We start from the raw sequence: 25062 nt of genomic DNA, 5'->3' as shown, positions 1-25062 counted from the left end.
AAAAGTTGGCCCTCTAGACTGGTTAAACTTTGACCTTCAAAATCGACCTCGACCACCTTCAAAACATGTCCAAAAATAAACGAAATCGTAGGATCCGTTTTCGTAATAAACCAAAAAACATAGTTTTGGAACAGATGGAAGGGGTGGAGGAAATTCCCGGTCATAATAATGATCCTTGGATCGACTTATGGCGGGGTTCCGGAAGACCGGAAGTTCGTGTTTCTTTCCGTTTTTGGTCTCTAGATGGGTAGGTAGTTTACGGACAGAAGAAAAAGCATATTTAGAAAAAAATGGTCTTTTTAGGATAATTTACCGATTCATTACCGATTGTGACCGATGCAGTCGTGTTATAAGTTTGAAGACCTTTCAAAAAATCTAAATTTAACCAAATTGGTTGAAAAGTATGTGAAGTATGTGTGGTTATGTGAAAAGTTGTGAGTTTCATGTGAACCAAATTTTGTCCAAATCCGGAGAAGTAATAATCTCTTTATATAAGCTGTTTTTCTTTCTAGTCTAGTAAACTCTTCCGATTAAATTGATTACCTGTACTAATATCTAGTCTATTTGATATAATCTCTCTGAACTGAATTTTAATATTTCTGCGGTAGATTTTGTGGCAAATTGCCATCCCCTGTGCAAATTTACTCCTCTCAAAACATCCTTCCACCTCTGTGAGCAATATTTTTGGCACAAAGTTTAGTATAAAGCTGCTAACGTAACCCAAACCGTCTGGGCGTATGGCGCTTTTGAAAAGGAACTCACACGTAATCGCGGTTGTGGTGAAAAATCACTCCCATTGAATCATCATTTGAGCCACCCACCCAATTATTCTCTTCCACTCAACACGATCGAATAGTCCGATTATATCCTTCACTGTGCCTCAATCTACCCAAGAATTGATCAGAATCACTCCCACATGCTTTCATTGCTGACACGCTCTTTGAAAAACAAATCATTGTTTCATGTTAACACTCTTGGAGATGCTTTTTTTTTGTTGGGAGATGAGCGACGTCGGTGTTTATTTTTATTAAATTGTACAAATGCCATCGACAAACTCCTCGCGACTGGCTTTTCAATCCCTGTCTCGGTTTGATTTTTCCCGGCTTTTCAATTCATCGATGTGCACTCGTTTAGAAACAGTCCAGGACAATGGATGTTTGAATCCTGTACAAGTTACTTAGGATTCTGGGGCAGAGTGTATTGCTTGAAGAATCACGGGACACTATTCGGCATCAAAAAACGTAAAACAGTGCCGCCTGCACGTGTCAGTCCGTCAAACACGTGTAGATTTATCGTGGGGGTAGGTTTGATCTCCTACTCCTTTGGGTTTTGTGCTCGCGATGCCACCGGGAGTCCTCTCTTCGGGACATAATTTCCCAAAATATTTTTCCGCGTCCTTCTGGGCTCGTGTGGTGCGAAGGGCCTCTAAAAGTATTTCGTACAAATGCGACAAGCATCCGACAATGAGGATGAAATGTAAGGGTTAATGTTGCTCGAACTCTTAAGAGAGAGTAATATAAAATAGTATAAAATATTTTTTCTAATTGCTAAATATTTTACACGATGAAACAAAAAATAGTATCTTAAGTTCCCCAATCACTGGTAAAAGGAGGATCATAATGATTCAAAAATGGATCATATTTGATCCATTTGCAAAGGATGAATCAAATTTGAAACTTTGAATGCATATTTATCACGGTAGAACATCTTTATTATCTGAGTGAACACCAAAGGTAACTTTTCATTGTTTTTATTAGCTTAAGTAAACGTCAAAAATCGGTACTTTCGAATGGATTCTCGGTGATCTTTTCATTATTACCAGTGATATTATAGAAAAGAATATGCAAGCCAAATTCACAAGCGTAATCGGTTAAAATACAGCTGGTTACTGGTTACTGTTGTAAAGAATATTAATTTACGCATTTTCATTGCAATTCTTGCGAAAATTCTCGATTACCGTATTACCTTATCTCTTACTCGGTGGAACTAGGTGAAAATAATAAAAGTACAGTTTTTTTTGTTCACCGTTTTTATCATATTTTCTTTTATTTCTTCAATTTTCTTATATTATTTTCACCTAATGCCACCGAGTATGAGATAAGGTAATACGCTAATTGAAAATTTGCGCAAGAATTGCAATGAAAATGCGTAAATTAACGAAATACGGTGGGCATTTTACTGTCTGCCCTAAAGCAAAAAGGTGTGTTGTATGAGAAAATTTGTACAGATTACATTACTTAAATTTTTAGTTTTAACATTTAACATTTAACATTAGCATTTTCACATTTAACAGATGTTTTCTATTAACTTAGTCTGATTTTGCTTGTGAATTTTTCCTCTGGATTTAAACTATCGCATATTATTTTAGAAAATTCAGATGCTAAACGATAAAAGACTGAATCTAAAAACAGGGAGTGGATAGGTATGCCGCACTTACGGTTCACTTTGGGTACCGATCGACTATTTATGGAGACTGATCGGCGCGATTAGCCGATTTTGGAGATTGATTATCGCTATCAGTCGTTCACGGAGACTGAGGTTTGATTATCCGATCAAGGCGGACTGATATAGACTGATTGGCGCGATCAGTCTATATCTATAATATGTAGAAATATATCAGTTTGATCAGTCGATCATGAAGTTAATCGGTACTATTAATCGATCTTATGGAGTAATAGGTACGATCAGTTGTTGATGATGGGGGCTTATCGGCGCGAGTAGTCGAATATGCAGACTGACTGACGCAATTAGATGATCATAGACACTGATCGCGACATTCGCTGATCAGACATATTATTATCGGTGTTAATCAGCAGATCTGTCATTCTTTCTAAATCAATTCTTGAATTTAATGTTGTGTGTTGTTATCTTTGATTTGCATTATTATATTGGCTTGGTAAAGTAAAATAGAATCTTTTTAAAGGATATCGTTGTTTTTTAATTTAACATTATATTTTTACACAAATGTAGGGTGGAGTAAGAATTTTTGATCGCCTAAAATAAACCTGTAAATATGAGATGATTATGAGTTTGAAGAATTAAGAAATGAGTATTATGTCATATCGCTCCTTGGAAATTACAAGGGGCCAACTCACTTTTTGGTGATTTTGAGGTTTTAATGCACTCAGACAGAGAATTTAATAAAATTTCAGATGATATGAGTCAATAAATTTCGTTATTAGAAAAGTTTTTCAAAATTTTACTCTTTATTACTGCTTGCGCGGTTTTGTTTGAAGTCAAGGGGCACAAAATAGATTTATCGTTCAATTTTTTGTGAAACAAGGGACTAACTCAAGCAAGTTGATCCCGTGTCATTCTAATTTCATGAAAATTTGCGCATCATTTAGAATGACAAAGAGCTAACTCATAAAAAAACATATTTTGAAAGGCAAAAATATGTATGTTTCGATGTTTGTAATAATGCTCATACAAATAGAAAAGAATTAAACTGTTTTTATTAACATACTTAAGTGAGATAATTATTTATACAAAGTTGAATCTTTCATGCTGTCTCCTGAAAAATGGCTCAGATTGAGTTGGCCCCTTGTAATTTCCAAGGAGCGATATGATACTTCAAAGCTTCACTTTACAATTTTTCGATGAACATGATAATTTGATAAAAATTGCATGCGACCAAATAAACGTGCTCCACTCGTCTTAATAAACGAGTACTTAACAAGCTTTTATCCAAATTGCGAAACAGTTGAATTGAATGAAAAAGCTCCACCATCTCCAAAATTGTTTTACAAACTGAATTTTCCTGTGATATTGCGTCGCAATTTCAAGCTTGAGCACTTCGCGAAGTCTTTCCCATGATGCCACCCCTTTGACTTACGCATGCATTAATGACGGGATAATTTCAGGGAGAGAGGGTTCCGTGTGGTAGATTTTCGCGCCTCGAGGGCACATTCGACAACACTAACCAAACACATCATTGTCTACCCGTATTCTGCACAAGATGTGTTATTTTGATTTATTTGACTAAATTGTTAATGTTTTTTCAACTCACTGACGACAAATTGTACAATGGAGATTCCCAAAAGCGATATCGATAACCCGAGGAAATATGCTTTCAGACACACTCACATTCACCCTAAAAATCGAATTTTCCTAATTTATTCACCGACATTTTATTGATTCAATTTCATATGTTGAAATTCAATACACTAAAAGTTTACATGTAAATTTCTTCCAATAAATTGATTTCATTAAATGGCCTTTCTTTCATAATTTGTGTTAATGAAGTATTTCGATGCAATTTACAATTTTTAGCACGTTCAACTGAATGGTAGAGATATAGCAATTTGACTATAAAACTTTCAACCCTTAATTTATGTATGAGTTGAAAGTATTGTTGGCAAATCAGAGGAATTGCACAAAAAAACCGAGGGGTGAATGTCTGCCCATTTTGCAAGCAATAGGTGTAAGAAGTGCTCTCAAATTTACGATTTTGTTCAGACAATTAACCTATAAAATTTGTTATAGTTGAATTATTATTCTGGCCTATTTTGGATTAGGTATGCTTTTAATATATTGATTTTAGTACAATAGTATTGACATATTTTAGTGAATATAACCCTTCTTGTAATAAAACCTAACAACATATTTAATATACAAAATCAAATCAATGTGGAACAGAGGAGAATGTTGCAGGGAAAAACACATTTGCACCAGTATAAATGATACAAGTTATAATGGTGGAACATTAAAATTTTGTGAATCCTAATAAATTTTATTTATCTTGTCCCAATGATTTCAATAAAAGTTTAACATCAATTATATTGCAGATTTTTACTGAATAGTAGTGGACATTCAAAGTGTTTTAGGTGGGTTGAAATCCAATAAAATATTTCGTGCATGATATAAAATGTGATTGTGGGAAGGCAAAATGTCCCAGCTTTGCGAATTGATGAAATTTGTAACATTAAATTTATGTCAAACTCGGTTGCATAATAATTGTTTCGATTAAGAAATATTTTTAGTGGTAAAACTTATGTGCAAATGTGGATCCCATAAGCTCAGGCTTACCACCAAGTTCTTTTCTACTCAGCCATTTGTAAAGTATTAGTAATGCCAATAAGCACCGTGATATAGAACAACTTCATCGCCTTGAAGATTAAGTTAGAACAGGAAAATGGGCATAAGTTCTCAAAAGAAATAAAAACCGATCCATACACTGAAAGAAATGTTTTGTAAATTATTCGTAAATGTTTGTAAAATCCTCCTGAGAACTTATGAAATTGTATAACCTACTGGCTCGTAAATTGTATAACTCACTAAAAAGTTCTTTTTAGTTTATTCTTTTTCATAAACATCGTTCGTAGCATGATCACTTGACGAGCATATTTTTTTTACAATCATTTGTTCGAGTATTTTTGTTTGACTAACAAAATTTTACGAGCAAGCGACGAAATTTTACGAACATTTTATTTGTGTTTACGAATATTTACGAGCAAATACTTGTAAAAGAACAAAAAATCATCGTCTGATAATAATGTTATGAACAATATTTTCGTGAAAAAGTTACACACATTTACGAACGTTTTTGTGGGTTATACGATTTGCGAACATTTCGTAAGGCCCCATTAGAATTTTACAAACATTTACTAACCATTTTATGAAATGTTTTTTTCTGTGTAAATAAATTTAAACTTAGGGTAGAGTCAGTACTTTTGGCCACCCTTAAGATTTTATGGCCTCCTTAGGTGTAAAATTTTTGTCAGACTAAAATGAATGATTGTATAACGATACTTTGAATCAACATCTATATAAATATCTATGATACTTTTCGAGAATTTTAGTGAATCTCATTGAAAAATTTGCATTTTCACCAATTGTTCTTGTTTTAGTACTTTTCGCCACTTATTTTAAAATGATTTTTGAATAATTAAGAGACGTGATAACTCATTAAAATAGTATAATAGAGCATATTATGAGTGTAGAATTACTATTTATTATTAAATTTCTTAAATTAGTTGTTTTATCTTAGGTGGCTAAAAAGTGCTTACATGGCGAAAAGGGCTGACTCTACCCTAATCATAATGCACGCAGAGTAGTAGGACAGTCAAAATAAATGTGTTAGGGTAAGTGAAAGTTTGAAATGTAATATCTTTAATAGAAATTGATTTTTTTATTACTTCTTTTTAAGGAGTGTTGCTTAGAACCTTGTTGACAGTTTGTCGTCTTTATTTACTCCAAAATCATTCTTAATACATTTTAAAATGAATAAAAATGTAAACATAGCTTTAGTGCCCTATTTCGGCCACCTTCATTCTCATAGCTCCTTGCCCTTCAGGAATTCTTCCAATGCCTTTTTCACGTCATCTCGTTTGTCAAAGCTACATTTTTTGTTATTCTTTTGCATTGTATAATATCTAGAGTATGTAAAAACTAAAAATTAATGGAAATTGAGGAACAAAAAATGTGGCCGAAATTGCAAGCTGGCCGGAATTTGGCACACTTACCCTATTCTTTTTTTTGTAATTTTAACAAAAGTGGTGTGCTTTCTTCAAGAACTTAAACCCCTCGCAGAGAAAAATTTCATTGAATGTAAAGTTTCATTCATTCATTCATGAATGTCACAATCTTCAAGACGTTCCAGCACAATATTTTGGTGTCTCCCACAAATTCTGAACAAAATTTCAACTTTACGAACAAAGTCCTGTTTAATTGCAGAAATAAATCTAAACCCCTTTTGTATTCCATAGAAATGGTCTGAACTATTCATTTCCCTTATCCATTCCTTGTGGCTCTGACAGACATTCTACCCAGAGCAATTGCCACAAAAATGGTACCATTTCGCTTGTGGCGCGAACTTGAGACAATAGTGTCATTGGCTCTCCGGTTGACTCCCCATTATGTGATACAAGAGACATTATTTTTAATGTGAGAATATTTTCATTCTATTTCGATTCAGCAGCACGAAGAATATGCATAAATAATAACATAAAATTGTTATATTTTCGTCGAATTTCTCTCTTCCAGCTCTAATTCTCCTCCCAAATGGCACCGCCTCGCGACTCATAAATGAATAAATAATAAGTTCTACGTAAATAGCGATTATAGCGTCTATGACCTGGGTCAAGGTGCTTTTTCGTGCGACATCAACTATTTCATGTCTCCGTTACTCCTTCCTTTTTTTCCATCACCATCCTTCTCTGGGTGGCTCTTGATTAGAAAAGTTTCATTTTTGTTTCTTGGTGTTTTTAGTGCTTCATCAAAAGGCGCGAACTTTACAGCGAAGATTGATGTCTTTACCACCACTGATAGCACTCTTACTGAGCAAAAGGGGTGGATTTCTGTCTTTCTGACTTGAGAGAATTTTTTTTTGTATTTGCTGAAGTACTTCGTGATTTAGTGAATGGAACCGGGGAGCATTAAATTTGGGGTTTTTAGAGCTTGACGGGTGAATAAAAGTCTTATAGCGAAACACTAGAGGAAAGAATCATGAATCAAGAAGTGATTTTCTTTGTCTTTTCCATACAGATTTTCATATGAATAGTGTTTTAATAGTGAATAATAAAAAGGTGGGGTAGACCGGGTAGACAGAGCTTTCTTTCCATTTATGGGTCTTTGACAATGAACTTTGAAGGAAAAACTACAAACGCATGGCAATGGCCCAGCTTATCTATACCTAGATTCATTGAAACACTTTAAATGATTTGAACTTTGACTTTAAAGACGTCTACACACTAGCAGCAATAAAAAAATATTTTTTTAAAGAAAACTTTCCCTATATTGTAGGCATAAACCAGGGGCATGACATTTCCTATGTTTCCTGAATTAGCAAAAAAAATACTAACACAAAATAAAACCAAATTTAATACCGAAGAGGCAACCAAAAACCCTAAATTGGCAACTTACGTGGTTTTGGAGATATCCCGTGATATATGTACGAAAACAGGGAAAAAATTACACTAAAACCGGTCGCATTTTTCAAAGCTAATGTCACTCCCCTGGCATAAACATTAAAATTTCAAAAAGCTTCGAATTTTTGAAAAGTTTCGAAAAAAGCCAGAAGAGAATGGAAATTTGGATTTAAGATTGTTTTTTTCAAAAAACATGTGCTGCTGGTATATAAAAAATCAATTTTGATCAGTAAAAATAAAACGATCATAATCAGTGAAATAACGGTTCTCGTCTGAAAGAAAGAAACTGTGATTTTGGTCAGTAAAAATTCTATTTAGGTCATTTAAATAGCATCAGTTTTCGTCAGTAAAAAAAATTTCGTCAGTTTTGGTTGTTAAAAAAATCAATTTCGGCCTTTCAATCATAGAAAATGAAGGAGAATGGTCAAATCCGGTCCCGGAATCGCCACAAACGGGACCTATGTCAATGGATAGACATTGGTATAGGTAACAACTTTTATTCTGGGACCAATGTTCTAAACTATGGAGGAAAAATTCTAGAGCATAAAAACTATTTCTTAGAAGGAAGAATGGTCAAAAGTATATATGGGCACCTATTCTATACACCGATCCTATATCGAATTTCATCAAGATCGCTTTAGTCGTTCTTGAGCAATTTGTTGTCAAAATAGGGATATTTCGGAAGGATAAACGCTTTTTTACAAGGACTCCGGACGTTTATCGTCCTAGGTTCCGGCAATTTTTTAATCTTATATCAGTACCTACAAAATGCGCCTACTCTCGTTTGTGGCGATTCCGGGACCAGCGCCCATATAGTTTTGACCATTCTTCTTTGAATCAGTAGGAAAAGTAATCAGTAATTTTTTTGTCTGTAAAAGTATAATTTTTGCTCAAATAAGAAAAGAATGTGAAATTTAGTTAAACAAATTTTGTTGATTTAAAGTTGTGCCGAATCCATAAAAAAATGAGTAAATAAAAGGATATTTTGGTCAGTAAAAAAAAGAGTTTTGGTCAGTAAAAATGAAAATTTTGATCAGTCAAAAATCCTATTTTTCTCAATAAAAATTCGATTTTGGTCATTAAAAGATCACAGTTAGTCAAAGATTTTTTTTCCACAGTAAATAACTCAATTTCGGTCATTATGGCTCCGGCACATCTTTTAGATCAGAAAAATTTCATAGAGTAGAACTTCATTTCCTTTTCTTTCTTAAAATTTTTGTATATGTCTATCCCACTCTTTCGCACTCTTCTTCTTTTTTCGATCATCACACAAATTCAATTTAGTTTAGTCAAATTTTGAGATCGAAAGAATGAAATAGACTTATGTAGATCTTTTGAAAAAGAAAGGGATGCGAATTTTGATTTCATGAAATTTTACCTAGGCATTAAAAAAAGAGACTTGGTCAATAAAAATGTCAATTATTGTCTGTCTATATTCTTTTTTTCTTGTCAATAAAAACTCGATTTAAATCGTCGTCACACCATTTAGATCAGGAAAATTTTATGAAATCAAAATCCACATTCCTTTCTTTCTCTATCGTTTTCCATACATCTATCCTACTCTTTCGCACTTTTCTTCTTCTTTTAAACATTACAAGAAATTTAATTTAGTTCAACCCAATTTTAAATCGTAAAGAGTGAGATAAACATACCCAAACGTTTGCGAAAGAAATGAACGATAACTTTAATTTTATAAAATTTTCGTGATCTTAAAAGTATGCTGAAGCCATAAAAGAATGCATTTAGTCAGTGAAAACTCAATTTTAATTAGTAAAAAATTTTGATTTTTGTCAGTACAAAAAATCGATTTTGGTCAGAATCAAACAAAATTGGTTATTCATAATGATTCCAACAAAGCAAATCAAACTGCCTGCAATTTATGTCTCATAAGGCTCATAAGCTATGAAACCCTCTAGAATCAAATAACATATCCTTTTAGACTCTATCCTAAAATTCCAATTCACACTCAAACAAACGTTTAATTGCGTGCTGATTTTCATAAACTCTCTACTTGATTGCCCTGCCTAATCCCATTGCCCTTAGGATAGTGTACAGCAGTAGAGGAAGATATTGCCTCTGAAACCCTCAACTTTGGCGGGAAATACAGAAGCAGTTGGATGAGAAATGGGTTGTAGCTCAATTACATTATTGGAAATGATATGTAAGTTTTAGCGTAGTGGGGACCATAAAATACTTTGGAGCTTCGTGTTGTACTAAGCAACAGAGACACTAAATGTTTGGATTTACGAGACTCATGGTTTGTGCCGCATAAGTAAACAAGTGTGAGTGGGTTTATGTGTGATGTAGGGAGAAGTTCTCGAGTTGAATGCCATTGGGTTTCAATGAACCTGACTTTGATAATTAAATTGATGGCAGCGTGTGCAAATGTTCCCCGAGAAAGCTCTCTCTCAAAATTAAATCGAGTGCATAAATTCTGAAACAAGTCACAGTGAATTGCTTGTATATACATCAAAATTGGAATTATGGGGTGTGATAATGTCCGGGAGCTTTTTTATAGATTCCTGGACAGGGCACACAGTCTAATCCAAGGAACACCTGGCACTCGAATCTGTCCCGGGGTCTGAAGCCCTTGTCAAGTCCAATTGCAATTATTTCTTTTTTTGTGACTTCTTTCTATACTAAAACCATATACACCCAGATGAATCTATTGGCAAATGGGGGTTGATACGGTTGGTACAATGCAAGGTAGTGCATACCGCAATTTGTGACGCTGTTTGTTTTTATCACCATATGCTTTCTCGGTAATTACGGTGCCACAGAGTCAACATATGTGACCATTCTCAATAGCACGTACCATTTCGAGATGATGTAACTCTCAAGCACATCGGTTTTAGGAAGTGCATGACAATTGCTTTCATTGAACGCATATTTCATCGTAGCAATTACCTGGGCTGCATGACTACACTCTCAGATGACAGATGATGATGCTGATGCCGATCCAGATAAGTAATTATTCACTCGAGTTCACTTTTTTTTTGCCTTGGAGGAATAGTCGCGTGCAGGTCGTATCTCAAGTGTGCGGCACATAGACAATTAAAATACGATTTTCAGACTATAATTTTACAATTACGATTGCTCACTGTTGAGCACTATCTAGCTTGATCTTGTGTAAGAGGAAAAGACCTGAGAATTGATACATTAACTGCTGACTGTACAATTGGGATTGAGATCGTGGGTTAATATCTCATTCCGCTCTATTATTTTCGAATTTCTGATTCTCAAATTTGTTACTATAAGTAAAGTTTATTGAGATAGCATCAACGATATTGCGAGATATAAAGCTCAATTTAAGAACTTCGGTGAGATTTTAAAGTGATGAAGATTATAGTGTTTGAAAGTTTAATTTGATATTGTTTTTCAATATATTTGAGTATGAGTATAACTAAAACGCAATATCTTTTCGACTGTTAAAATTGGTTAAAACAACCAGTTGCAGTGCTTTTCCAAAACCATCCAAAACCTTATAGTCCAAGTTATTTGTAATAAACAATCTTAGATATAAACCTTCGTTCTGAAATGAATTAATTACTTCTACACTTTTGGAGCAATTTTAATTTTTTTTTAAGAATTGCATATATATACGCACTGCAGAGGAAAGCGTTGAAAAGAAAATTTCGCGACGAAATTTTCTCTTAATATGTATAGACCTTTTGGGCAAAGGCATTTCAAAAATGAGGTTTAAACATTATTGCGCTCAAGATAATGATAAATTTTCTTTTATTTTATACCTATGTCTGTGAGTCTAAACTCTAAACTCTAAACCAGGAGGTGAGAAAGAACAAACTTTATTTTGATGTTTTTTTTTCGGTTTCAAACGGTTCTGGCTCACCTTTTCTCTAAACATGGTAAAATAAAAACAAATGGGTAAATTCGCTTAAATTGACATAAATATTTATGAAATGTGTCATACATAATGATTGAAATGAGTAGAAATTGATGAAATACGTATGGATATAGGATAAATTATTATTAATAAACAATACTTTGTAATAAATACTATACATGAGATGAGAGATTATATATATTTTTACCCTTTAAGGACGACAGAGTCAAAAATTGGAGGTCAGAAAAAAATTTTTTTAACTTCTAAAGGACTCTACACATTAGGAGCAATTTTCATCAAAAATTGAATTTTTGAGGGAAATTTTCTGTAGCACTGTAGGTGGAAACGTCAAAATTAATTAATTAAAAATTGCCTCCAATGTGTAGAGGCCTTTGAAGCGGAAATAAACTTAAAAAGACCGTAGGAAAATTTATTTTTGGGACACTGTCTGGTGTTATAATCATTTTTAAAGGGTTAACGCTCACTGTTGCCTTAGCGTAAGTGTTTAACAAACTAGGGGAAAGTGGTCTGCCTTTGAATTCGGCAACCTTTGAATATTGTAATTTTTTCACTTTTCTTTAAAGCATAAATTCTTTTCTATTAACTATTAGATAGCTATTCATAATCCTCACAAGTCATCAAAAAATGTAGACCCTAGCTCTTATTTTCTAGGTGCTAGGGCAAAAAAAAAGAATCTGAGCTCTAAACTGTAATTTTGATGTTCCACAATTCATGTGTTTTTTCATAATTAAAATAATTTTTCAAACAAATCTTCTATTGTGAGTCATAGAAGGTTATTCTTGGATGGTATTTCTCTAAATACATTTTGATTCAGATGAGACAAATTTTGTGGGTGATAAGAGTTTGCAAATATTGCTCTGCGGCAGCCTTTGAATCTTAATGTTGTGTGCCTTTGAATCCTCTCTTTCCATACATTGAAACATCTGACAGCTTCCTGTCCGGGAGCAGAATAGAACTCCTACTTTTGTCTGACGAATGTCATACAAATACTTATAACATGCTATCTTGCTCCGGCCAGGATGTTTCAAACTGACAATTGTCAACTTCAAAGGCGTTTTCTTACAAATTTTCAAGTGAAAAACAGTGCTTCAGAAAAATGTAAAAAATGTTGTTGTATAATGACTTTTGACTACAGTGGTAGTTTTATTGAGTGCATTAGGGTTCATGCTAATCAATTATGGGCCGTTTAATGTTGCAGACCTAATATTCTCAGTTTAAAAATTAAGATTCAAAGGCTGCCCAAACACATTAAAAGGCAGACCATGCAGGCTGCCTTTGAATATATCGACATAACATTTTTAAGTTCCTCACCAGGAAAAACTGAGGACTTGCGAGTCCTGAATGGGGTAAGCATAGAAGCTTAATGAACAAGAGAATATTTTGGTGTAGTGAAAAGTAAAACTCATGTTGTAGTTTACTCTGAAAAAAATCTCAAATTTTGAACATCATTTTTCGTTCAAAGGCAGACCACTTTCCCCTAATTAGTTATCTAGTCAACGAACCATGATCTTTTAGCTTTTGAATGTGATGAAAGATGTGGTTATAATAAAAGTATTGTAAAAAGTTTTCTATTTTTAAAATCAATATCATTTTTATCAATCAGTTAAAAAAGACGAGTTTTAATTAAATGCATAAAAACACATGGTCTATTTTCTTAATTTAATAAAATTTCGATGCAAAATAATAAAATAAAGATGTTTTGTGTAGATATGTATAAATATATGTTTTATTAGCAAAATTTTATTAAAACGAAAAGTTAATTTTACGAAAAAATAAGTAAAATTAATAGTATTCAAAATTCAAAGGACAAAGAGTGAAAATTATTTATAATATTACCACAATATAATAAAATTTGAACAAATCCAAAGCAATATTTGGGAAAGAAAAATCAAATACGTGTACTTCAAACTTTAGCTTCGAAAAACTGGAAATTTTGAAAATTCTGGTAATACGTTGGGAGTGAAAGTTATTACTCATGGACGTTATACACTTATGGACAGCTTGCAAAAATCTTAATTTTTTCCCAAAAACAGATTTCGAAAAATCACAAAATTGTTAACACTAAACCTAGCAAGACCCTGTCAAATTGACCGGTTTACACACTTTTTTAAATTAACACATATTTAAACGGTATAATGGTCATTATCAAACTTTACGAATTTCCTAAAATATGCATGTAATATATTTTTCAGTGTTTGAATTTTAATTTTTTCCTCTTTTTTTCAAGAAAAAATTGATGAGTATCCTACCATACCGCGGTCTGTCATTTAACCGAACGCCCCAGAAAAACTACCAAAAACGGTCCGTAGGGTTAGTGTTAATCACATCATAGAGTGATAATATTGCTGATAATTTTACGATTTTTCGAAATCTGTTTTAAGTAAGAACTTAAGCAAGGTGTCCATAAGCGTATAACGTCGATGTAATGACTTCACCCTATGTTATAGATGGGTAAAATGTTAACTTGGGCTATCTCCAAAACATATCCAGAAATAAAAGAAATCGGTAAAGTCATTTTCAAAATAAACCTAAAAATATATAGTTTTGCAAGTGAAGGAAGGGGACGGGGAAGAAGTGGAAAACCCGGAAAAACGTCTCTAGAGGGAATGTTTTTTATGGGGGGTCATCGTATACCGAAAATTGCTATCTCTTACGGTATGATCTCTAGCCTGGTAGCAAGTTGAAAAAAGCGGATTATATATAAACTGTTTTCTTTTCAAATCGGAGCAGTGAAATGGAAATGGTCGTAAAATATGTTTTGTTCATTTAATTATTTAAATGTTTAATAAATTGTGGAAAGGCCCTATTATTTTACATCAACGAGATAAGGAAAGAACATTTACTAGGAATAAAGAAATGAATAAAAAGAGCCTCTGGCAAATTATAACTTATGAAGAATGTTAGGGAAAACTTTAAGTTGATATTTTGAACTGTTTTTCTTCTACTATGGGAACATACTGACGGAAAAACACCGCCAAAACCTATGAGTTTTAAATTTATTCGAAAGGGGGGACTCTTTGAAAAGTTGACAAGCATTTCAATTTACTATATTTTACTATGTAAAGTACATAATTGGATTAATTTTTTCTTATTTTCAAAACCACGATTTTCGGTCATTCTACCACCAGGCGTCTCCACGAAACTACATCCATCACCCGAATTAGAATCAATTATGTTAAGTAGTCCATAAAGAGATGCACGTAAATCACAATTGATGAATCTTTTATGGCCAAAATGGTATTCTAATGCTCACAAAAAGAACCAATAATTTTATAGTTGAACAAATGGGGAAGAAAAATGACTGGAGAATTGAGTGTTTTGTCATAAAAAGAATCGTCCCAAGAGAATTAATGTGTTAATGATCAATTGAAAAGAATAGGCACTGAGTGGGTTTAATTAAATAAAGTGCAATATTTATGGCTGAAATATAATTTTGTCGTGCTGCAGCCGCTGCATGTTGAGGTGCAATAAAAGTTACGATCTGTTGTGGGTCGTTTTTTCCTCATCCTAAATTGATGGTTCTCGTTGGAGGCTGAATTAGTGGAGTGCTTGTGTAAAAAATATATATCATTAATCAAAATCGTCACCCATCATCAGGAGTTGCTGCTACAGCCGTAAATGTCAATCAAAATGCACATAAATCCCTTGGAGCATGGACAAGAGTGTGCAGATGAGATTTTTAGAGGTGCGGGTAGCTAATAAAATTTAATACATTTAATAATATTCAACTCTTGCTGAAAGAATGTGAGAAAAAAATGAATTGCAGCAGAAGTTTTGCCATATTGAGAGTCATTCTCGTTGACGCAGACTCTTCGACAAACATTACCTTGACTTTCACCAGTCAAGGAAAAGTATAATATTTTCTTTAACCTTCAATCTCACCAACTCCTCTTTTTCTCTGATGTTTGAATAAAAATTCACAAGATGTATCCATAATGGAGAATTTCCCTGGGAAATCTTTTGTCTCTTCCCATTAAATTTTTATGTGCTTTTCACCTGACTTTTTCGCCGAAGGAGTTTTCTCCGTCTGCACCTTTATGGGGGCGAGGAAAGGGTGGTTTTATTCTTGGCATCTCAAGGAGAAACCCATCAGACAAGATAATCTAATCTCTGTAAATATGCAGCATTTTTAAACACTGAGCTACCTTCACCGTGAAAACATGTGTTTCCTTCCACGTTTCACCTCCAATCTTCAGTACATGATTTCTCACTTTCCTTCGCAAGAGATTTTTCACTCAAGAATTCATCTTTTGTCGTCCTCACCGTGGAAGTTCACGAGGACAGATACACCACTTGACTTATTGGTGGATGACCTCTGACCAGGTTCACCGGGGGATTTGTGTGCATTTGAGAAAAAAGTTCATGAGTGGAAGGAAATTGAAGCTGGACGACAGGAAATTAAAACATTTCCTAATTGAATTCCTCCATTCTCACTCTGAGCAACTCTGTGCAAGAAGATTGTTTGTCATGAACGGAGATTTCTACTCGCCTCCCCCCCCCCTTCACATCCCAACTACATTGTACTACCCTATGAAAAGTTTTCAGAGCAATTGGCAGGAGACACTCTCGATGGGAAGTTACCAGAAAGTGGAGCAATAAAGAAACTTTCACGGAGTTAAGTTTGAAGGAAAGTTGCACGAAGTGTTTCATGCTGGAGTAATCCTAATGAGTCTGAGAAACTCATTTCAGAGAATTACTAATAATGTGTCTAATTCGATGTGATTTACTAAAATGTACTGCATCTGTGATTAAGCGACATATCAATTTTCTGGAAATTATTCAAGGGAAAATCATGATGTGGAAAAATAGAATTTGAGATATTCCCACGAATTGTCAAAACTGAAATTATTATATACTAACATCTAAAATATTATTTTTGGGATAACTAAACTTCAATCTTATGAACACATTTGAAAAATGCAATTTTTTGATTGTCTTTCATCCATTATTTGATTATTTTACTAAACTTCTGTATCCAAGACATTTAATCAGTATCCGACCTTTTTCATTCGATACTAATGTTGTACTATATTTATTTCACTATGGAAGTTGGTCACCAACGATAAGACGGCGGTGGACGTTGAGAACTACACATAACAAAATTGCCCTTCTTCAGCATTGTTGATGAATAAATTTATTTAGGGAAGTGATTTAATGTGATTTTGATAAATATTTCAATGAATTGGAAGAGCTATTTACTTTGATTTAAAAGTGTTTTCTTTACTATTCCTTCTAAGACGAACTATAACATCTCTCTGTCTAACTCTATCCGTGACTAATTTGGTCAGGGTTTCCCCTGTCTCACTTCTGTGAGACCCAGTAATAATGATAATAATCCTTTGTCTTTAGTAGTGGAAGAACTTTTCATTACGGGAACTCTCACTTGACGAACATCAAAAAAGAAAGTTCGATCATCATAAAAAGAAAGTTACAGATTTGAACTTTTCACTGATTATTGAAAATAATTCTTGTACTTACTAGCACAGTATTGTATCACAGTATACTATTCAATCCAGTTTTTGGTTTAAAAGTTCATCCTGTTCTAAAGAACTCCCAATTACTTTTTCGTAACACACTAAAGAAGAACGAGAAGAACAATGAAAAAATTGAAAAACATAAATTGAGTTCACTCGATTTGATTTCATTTTAAAGAGTCGCTTCAATTTGTTCCTTAGAAAGATTGTTTGCTAGAAGCTAGATCATTTCTTAGATTTTCAATATCAGGGCTTGTCCTATATATATTTTGAAAGTTACCTTTTCCTCTTCTACCACTTGAGCGTGATCATTATATAATATTACATGCAGTTGAAACATCATTTAAGATCGAGAGCTTTATGATTTGAGATGCATAGGTCGTAATCTTAAGTTATTATACTAATTAAGCCCCAAGTAGATTTAGGCTAATCCTAAAAAATGTTTAGCTCGTAAAACTTGGTGTTAAAGAATCAGATGAAGGAAATTTACACTGGTAAAAATAAAAGGATCAAATAGATCCTTTTGCAAAGGATGGATCAAATTAACATTTTCTATTATGATAAATGTGCATTAAGAGTTCGAAATTTGATCCATCCCTTGCAAAAGGATCAAATTTGGATCAATTTGATCCTTTTATTTTTACCAGTTTATGCAAAAACTTCTAAACCATCATCCCAACCCCTCATTCTATAATTTTCAATGATTTCGGATATGTTTTATAGTTAGTCCAACTGAGTGTTTCGTCCTGAGATACCTTTCATGGAAAAAATCACCATCTTGAATTATTCAAAGTCAAAAAGCGTCATTTTAACCGGGTTTGATCAAATATTTAATTAATTAACACTAAACCTACTGACCGTTTTTGGGCGTTTTACGGTCAAATGACAAACCGCGGTAGGGTAGGATACTCTACAAATTTGTATTGGAAAATAGCAAAAATTAAAATTTAAACATTGAAAAATATATTACATGCATATTTTAAGAAATTTATAGTTTGACACTGACGTTGTATCGTATGTGTTAATTTTTAACCGGTCAATTTAACCGGGTCTTGATAGGTTTAGTGTTAAAATATTAATGATTTTTTTCTGCAACAATTTTCAACTTCAAAATGGTATTATGGGGATTTATAGGCAAATTTATATCGACAATAATCTTATATGCATCCAAAAAATTTTTGAAAATTCTCAAAAGTTTGAGCAGCTCCTAAAGCCTCAGACCCCTCGGATGCTTTGTTGCTCGGACGCTTTGGTTTTGGCTGATCTTTTACAGCCAAATTGAACTGATTAATATATTCTGGAGAATCAGCCTAAATTTACTTGTACTTTAAGGCTCAATTTTTTTTTTAAATAGCTTCATAAGATCGATCTTAAATTTTATATCATAAAGTCATAATTTGACTTATAACACAAGAATAAAACATTGTGTTATATTGAAAAGCTATTAAAATATTCTGAAAGTTCTGAAATAATTTATTAAACTGATTCATTTCTTATTATTTTAAAGACTTCTTATGAATTCGATTTCTTTTCAAACTTAGAAGTCAACATAATTTTCAAAAGTTTCAAAATCACAAAAAAGTTTTGGCAAGAAAAGGACGATAAATAACGGGATTATTATCTTGTAATTATTGCGTTCTGAAGATTAAGAATTGAAGAAATCATTTTTTGTAGTTAAACTTACCAACTATTAAGCATATTTTTAGGATAAGATTAAAATAATAAATATTTAGGTCGAGTCAGATCTCTGTATATTACAAAAGTATAATTATCTAAACATATTCTTGAAGTGGAAAAATAAGACTATTTTTGGAAATAAACGATTTTCAGTTATTATCCTTTGGAGGTTTTAATTTGAAGTAAATTGAACGAGTTCCATTACATATTTAAAACTAAAGATGATCATGATAAACTAATTTTTTTTGAATCTTTTCGAAATCTTTTTTTTAAATATTCCACTGATAAGAATAAAAGGATCAAATTGATCCAAATTTAATACTCTTGCAAAGGATGGATCAAATTTCGAACTCTGACTGCACATTTATCGTAATAGAACATGTCAATTTGATCCATCCTTTGCAAAAGGATCAATATGATCTTTTTATTTGTACCGATGTCATTTTTTCTGTTCTTAAACTTGTAACCCAACTAGAGGCCAATTGGTGAGAGATACGATTTTCCGGTCCTCGGTGACCCCTCCTCATAAGTAGACCCAAGAATCATTGTTATGTTTTTCATTTTCCTCCACCCCCTACAACTCCTTCAAAATCATGTGTTTTTGCTTATTTTGAAAATGGGTCCTACGATTTATACCAGGGACATGACATTTCCTATGTTCCCATATGTTTCTAGCGAGCCGAAAAAACTTTTGAGTTTGTTAGCTGTTTTCTGTCATTGTAGAATGAATTAGCAAAAAATACTAATACAAAATGAAAGCCAATTTAATAACGAAGAGGCAACCGAAAACCCTTAATTGGCAACCTACGTAGTTTTGGAGATATCTCGTGAAATGTGATCAAAAACTGGGAAAAAATTATACTAAAACCGGTCGCATTTTTCAGAGCTAATGTAACCCCTCCTGATTTATGCCTTACCTATGACTTAAAAAAAACGTCATATTGAATTTTTGAAGGTCAAAGTTTAACCAGTCTAAAGGGCTTACTTTTTAACCGTTTTGGTTAAATTTTGAATTTTTGGAGAGATTTTAAAATCAGTTAAATATTCGTAAATGACTTATCTTTCTTTTATTTATATTTTTGGTTTGTCCGTATTATTGTAACTCACACTCTAGACTCTAGAACATTCTAGAATTTTACAAATTTTAGAATTTTAATTTAATAATTTTTGATTTTGATATGCTTTGATGATTTATGAAATAATTTAATCGCTAGTAGACCAGTATATAAGCACCAAAATACCATGTTATAAAAAATTCACGGAGAGCTCTATCTTCTAGGTTCGAGCGTTCCGCAAAGCTGGGACGCTTTGACATCTTTTATTACAAACTTCATTCATTTTTTTATTGACTTATTTGATGAACCTTATTTCTGCTAAATTGTAATACAATTTTTGAAAAATTAGCGAAGGGACAAGTTCACATTTCATTTTATAGATAAACTTTAGTGAAGAAATCTAATAAAGTAACTGGTATGGAGCATATTGTGAATATTTTTACGACTTCAAATCTTTCAACTGAAAGTGAGAAAATCATCTGCTTCTCTATCGAAAGACACACAAAATCATGAAGAATTCGTGAAAGAGGCGGAAATTTTGAGTCACAATTTTTCTTTTAATTCATTTGACAAAATTTTATTGCAAGTGGAATTTCATGTTATACAAAGGAGACCCCTCAATGAGCTATACTTATAAGATATTCTGTGAAATAGACGCCATAATTCATGTTTTTATAGGCTACAATTATATTAAGATATCATTTATTGGGACTTTTCTTTCTAAATATACCAATACCGCTTGGAAGTAGAAGAGTGTTTTATTGGATCAAATAAAAGTCTTTTTCGTATTATTTCTTCGTCCTTTTTGACTCTCTTTTGAAAATGTTTCTGTCCATATCGTATTTCCCGTTTTCAGGGTGAATTTTATTTCTTTTTGGCCCAAGTATAGGACTCCGGTGAAAAATTACTTCCCCACAATAACCATTAAATTTTGAAAGAATTCAATAAATCATACTGTCAAATGTATTTGATTTGAGATAATAAAATCATACCAGAAGCGAATAGATAATCCAGTGTCAACATGGATCAATAATTTTCACCCCTTTGCAATTTTTGCAGAATGCACGAAATATACATTTTAAAATGATATTGACACTTTTTATTAATGACAAGTTGAAATCTTCAGAAAATGTTCGATTGGGATGCGCGAAAATAATGAAAAATGCGGGTTGTATGGCTAAGGATGAAGGGTGGTGAAGACTTCTAGTTTTATTGTACAATTCTTGGGTAGTTTTGGCTCATTTTGAAAAATGATGTGTTGCAATTTAGATAATGGAATCAACACACGAAGGGGTAGTTTAGGGATAAAAAAAGAGACACATTATTAATCCTTATTAAAGTGCATGTTCAATTTGTGGCGGATGTTTTCTATCATTTTTTGGTTTTTGGAGGGTTGGTCCTTGTTCAACCAACGACATACTGAAGCCCTCTTTGAGACATGAACTCTCATGGCGCGAAGACTTTCCAGGATGATGATTCCCAGGGATGAGTCTTCATTTCTTGTGTAAAAATTTTAAACGGTTCTTTTGTGCCTCTCCTGAAGACACTAAATTCAATCCCAACCCACTGACTTTTATTTGTCTTGTTTCGCTTTTTTTATTGAAGCTCTACAAGATATTATAGTCCTTTGAGTTAAGGATCCATTTGTCACAGACGGTGTCACAACAGTGAATCTGTGCCACCAATAATTGCTACTTCACTGATCAGACACAATAGGACCGGGACAAAAAGGGTTTTCCTCTAGCTTCTGTAAATTGATAAAAAAAAGGACGATGCTCATCGGAATAATATTTTCAGTCCTCTTGTTGTTTGTATACAAAATGCAATCAAAGTGCTTTGTCACGAGAAAATCATGAGAGAATATTTTTACACATTTTATATTCTGTCGCTATTTTTCGCTGAAGTACAAGCCAAGAGACATAAAAGTGTACTTCACTAACGACATTCTCTTTGATTGTTCTTTTGCGTGATTCATAAATCAAATGCCAAGGTTACATTTGATTGTGGAAAAGCATCTGCATGCAGACCAATGGGACAGAACTAGAAGGAAATACTCAGTCATGATATGCATTTTGGCCATTTGTAGACAAAGGACAGATAAAATTACAAGATAAAAAAACTAAGATAAAGGAATACGACGAGAAAATTCCTCATAAAAATTTTCTTACCAAATTAGAAACGTTAGAAGACCAATACAGTGCAATATTTAATGCTAGATAACCCTACTGATGTAAATATTCCTTTATTTTTACGTCATAACTTAAATTATTTAATGATGCAAGCTTATCGAAATGATTCCTTTTTTTATTCTTGTAGTATTCTCAAAAGCACTCTGCAGAAATATTAGCATAAGTTTTTCACAAATTTATTTATTTTTATTCTGTTTTGTTACTTTTATCAACTATTCGCACTATTCGGTTACGTTTTCATAAAACTGTTCGTAAATGTTTGTGAATTCCTAATGTGGACTTTCGAAATGCTCGTAAACTGTATAACCCCTTAAAAAGTTTGTAGAAGTTTGTACATTTTTCACAAATATTGTTCGTATCATATTCACTTGACGAGCAAGTTTTGTTATTACAAACAATTGTTTGCAAATGTTCGTAAATACACAGAAAAATGTTCGTAAAGTTTTGTCATTTGTACGTAAAGTTTTGCTAAACAAACAAAGATGTACAAACAATTGTTTGTAAAAGAATGAAAAATGTTCGTCAAGTTATTAGGGTAAGTGTACCAAATTTCGGCCAGCTTGCAATTCCTGCCACAGTTTTGTTCCTCGAATTTTCATGAATTTTTGGTTTTTACATACTCTAGAGATTATACAATGCAAAAGAATAACAAAAAATGTCTCTTCGACAAACAAGATGACGTGAAAAAGACTTTTGAAGAATTCCCGATGGGCAAAGAACTATGAGAATGAAGGTGGCCGAAATAAGGCACCAAAGCTATGTCGACATTTTTATTTATTTTAAAATGTATTAAGAATGATTTTAGAGTAAATAAAAACGATAAACTGTCTACAAGGTTCCAAGCAACACTCCTTAAGAAGAAGTAATAAAAATATTTTATTTGTATTAATAATATTGCATTTAAAACTTGAGGCCTTGGCGCTGCTTGCAACTTTGCCGAAATTTGGCACACTAACCTTACGTTACGAACAATGTTTGAGGAAAAGTATAAACTTTTACGAACTTTTTAATAGGTTATACGATTTACAAGCGTTTCGTAAAGCCCCAGTAAGAATTAACAAACATTTACGAACAATTTTACGAAGTATATTTTTCTGCCTAGAATTATTTCAATTAATTTTTATTGAATTTTGATGAACTTTACGACTAGAAACTTTTGAATTAAAACCTGAGAACAGGTACTAGCGTCACTTGCGCGAAATGGACAGAGCCCTTACCTGGAGGAAAATTTTCTATGGAAGGATAGATATGATAAGTCTTTCTAATTTAATTAATAATTAATTAATTACTTAATTAATCATTAACTAATTCTTATTAATTTACGTACCATTTTTAAATATTAAAATTAGCATTTTAGTAATCCAAAAAGGCAAATACTTAAAATATCGTAAATTCAGAAGACTTCCAGTAAAATGTCTTAATAATATTTACCAAAAAGCTCAAAGCTTTATAAAAAATATTAAAAATTTATAACACCATAACGATTAGATTGTAAGTGATTGTTGCACTAGTTTCTTTGTTCTTAATTCCAAAAAAAAATTCAGACGTGCATTTAGTCCTTAAGTAATTTTTATCAGTCCAATTGAAATTTTAAATAATTTGGGTTTTATGCTTAATTTAAGTATTTAGCGGAAAGCGCGATACCCTTGCACGACTAAATCTTTGAATAATTATTTTTTAATGTACTTTAAATTTAAATTAATTTGGCCCATTATAATATTATAATTTAATTACTGGTCCAATGCCCAAAATTTTCAGAAAAGAATTATGAACGAATTTTATATGAACTTAGAAAAAAATGAGTTGTCCAAAGTTTCAGCCGTTCGAAGGTAGCGCGCTTTTCTCTACATATTAATTTCCTATAAAAATATCTTAGTCTAATATTTTAATCTCGATTAGATTAAAATATTTAACGAGTGTAAATATTCAAGGATGTGTATTTATTGCATTAATTGACAAATTAATCAGAAATTTATTGAATTTTGTAATTCTTTAGAATGCTACATGAGATATACTTTCAAATCAGATGCACCTTGCAAATCAGAAGTTGAAACTAAATTCTTGTTAAGCAGTGTAAGTTCTAATAATAAAACACTATTTGTGTAAAGCATGCGATTTATTTGATCAGGGGATTAATATGTAATGAATAGATGCAATTGAGACGGAGGTTGAATAAGTTTTACACCTCACCTTCTACTGATTACACTTCTCCCTTGTGTTTTAGCAATTCTAAGGAGTTTAATGCAAATAATTGCCATTTATTTCCATTTGTTGCAAATGTGCAAGAATTAGCATTGTATCCTTGAGCAAGAAATATCCTAGGTGGCAATTTGACTTTGTTCATGGGATAGAAACTATATTGCATATTTCTCGCACAAATGGATGATAATCTTTTGTGTGAAACGTAAGGATTATCGTGCTGTTATTGCCAAGTGCAAGGATTAGATTTTCCAGTTCTCTGCATGATTTCACGACAATTTCCCATGTCAGGAGAAAATCCCTTGTTCCTTTTTGTCTGAAATATTCTGTCCACTTCATGGACAATTGGTCAAGTCTGGAGAGTGGCTTGATGGAAATTGTGAGTGTCATCAGAAGCATGAAATATGCAGTTGAATTATCAAATTATGAATGGATGCCTTTGTCATCAGTTCTCACGTGTACCCCCTGTCAATTGACTGAAGTTGACCAGTTGACCAGTTGACCGATGACCAATTCCCATCGTTCTCCCCAAGGGAAGTCTTTTGCAGAAGGGGTGACCTCTGCCATTGTTTGTCTATCTTCACAGAGAAGTCCCATGTCAAATATCTCGAGTCTGGAAGATCAGCGTCCGGGATGTCCAGGAGATTATTTACAGACAGTATCTCTGGGGTGACAAGTCGAAGAGTGGACGTCGTCCTGATAAATTCGTGCTCTGTCATTATCACGCTTGGACAC

The sequence above is a fragment of the Phlebotomus papatasi genome, chromosome 1 (assembly GCF_024763615.1).
Source record: "Phlebotomus papatasi isolate M1 chromosome 1, Ppap_2.1, whole genome shotgun sequence".
NCBI classification, from domain to species: Eukaryota; Metazoa; Arthropoda; class Insecta; order Diptera; family Psychodidae; genus Phlebotomus; species Phlebotomus papatasi.
This window is presented reverse-complemented; position numbering follows the sequence as displayed.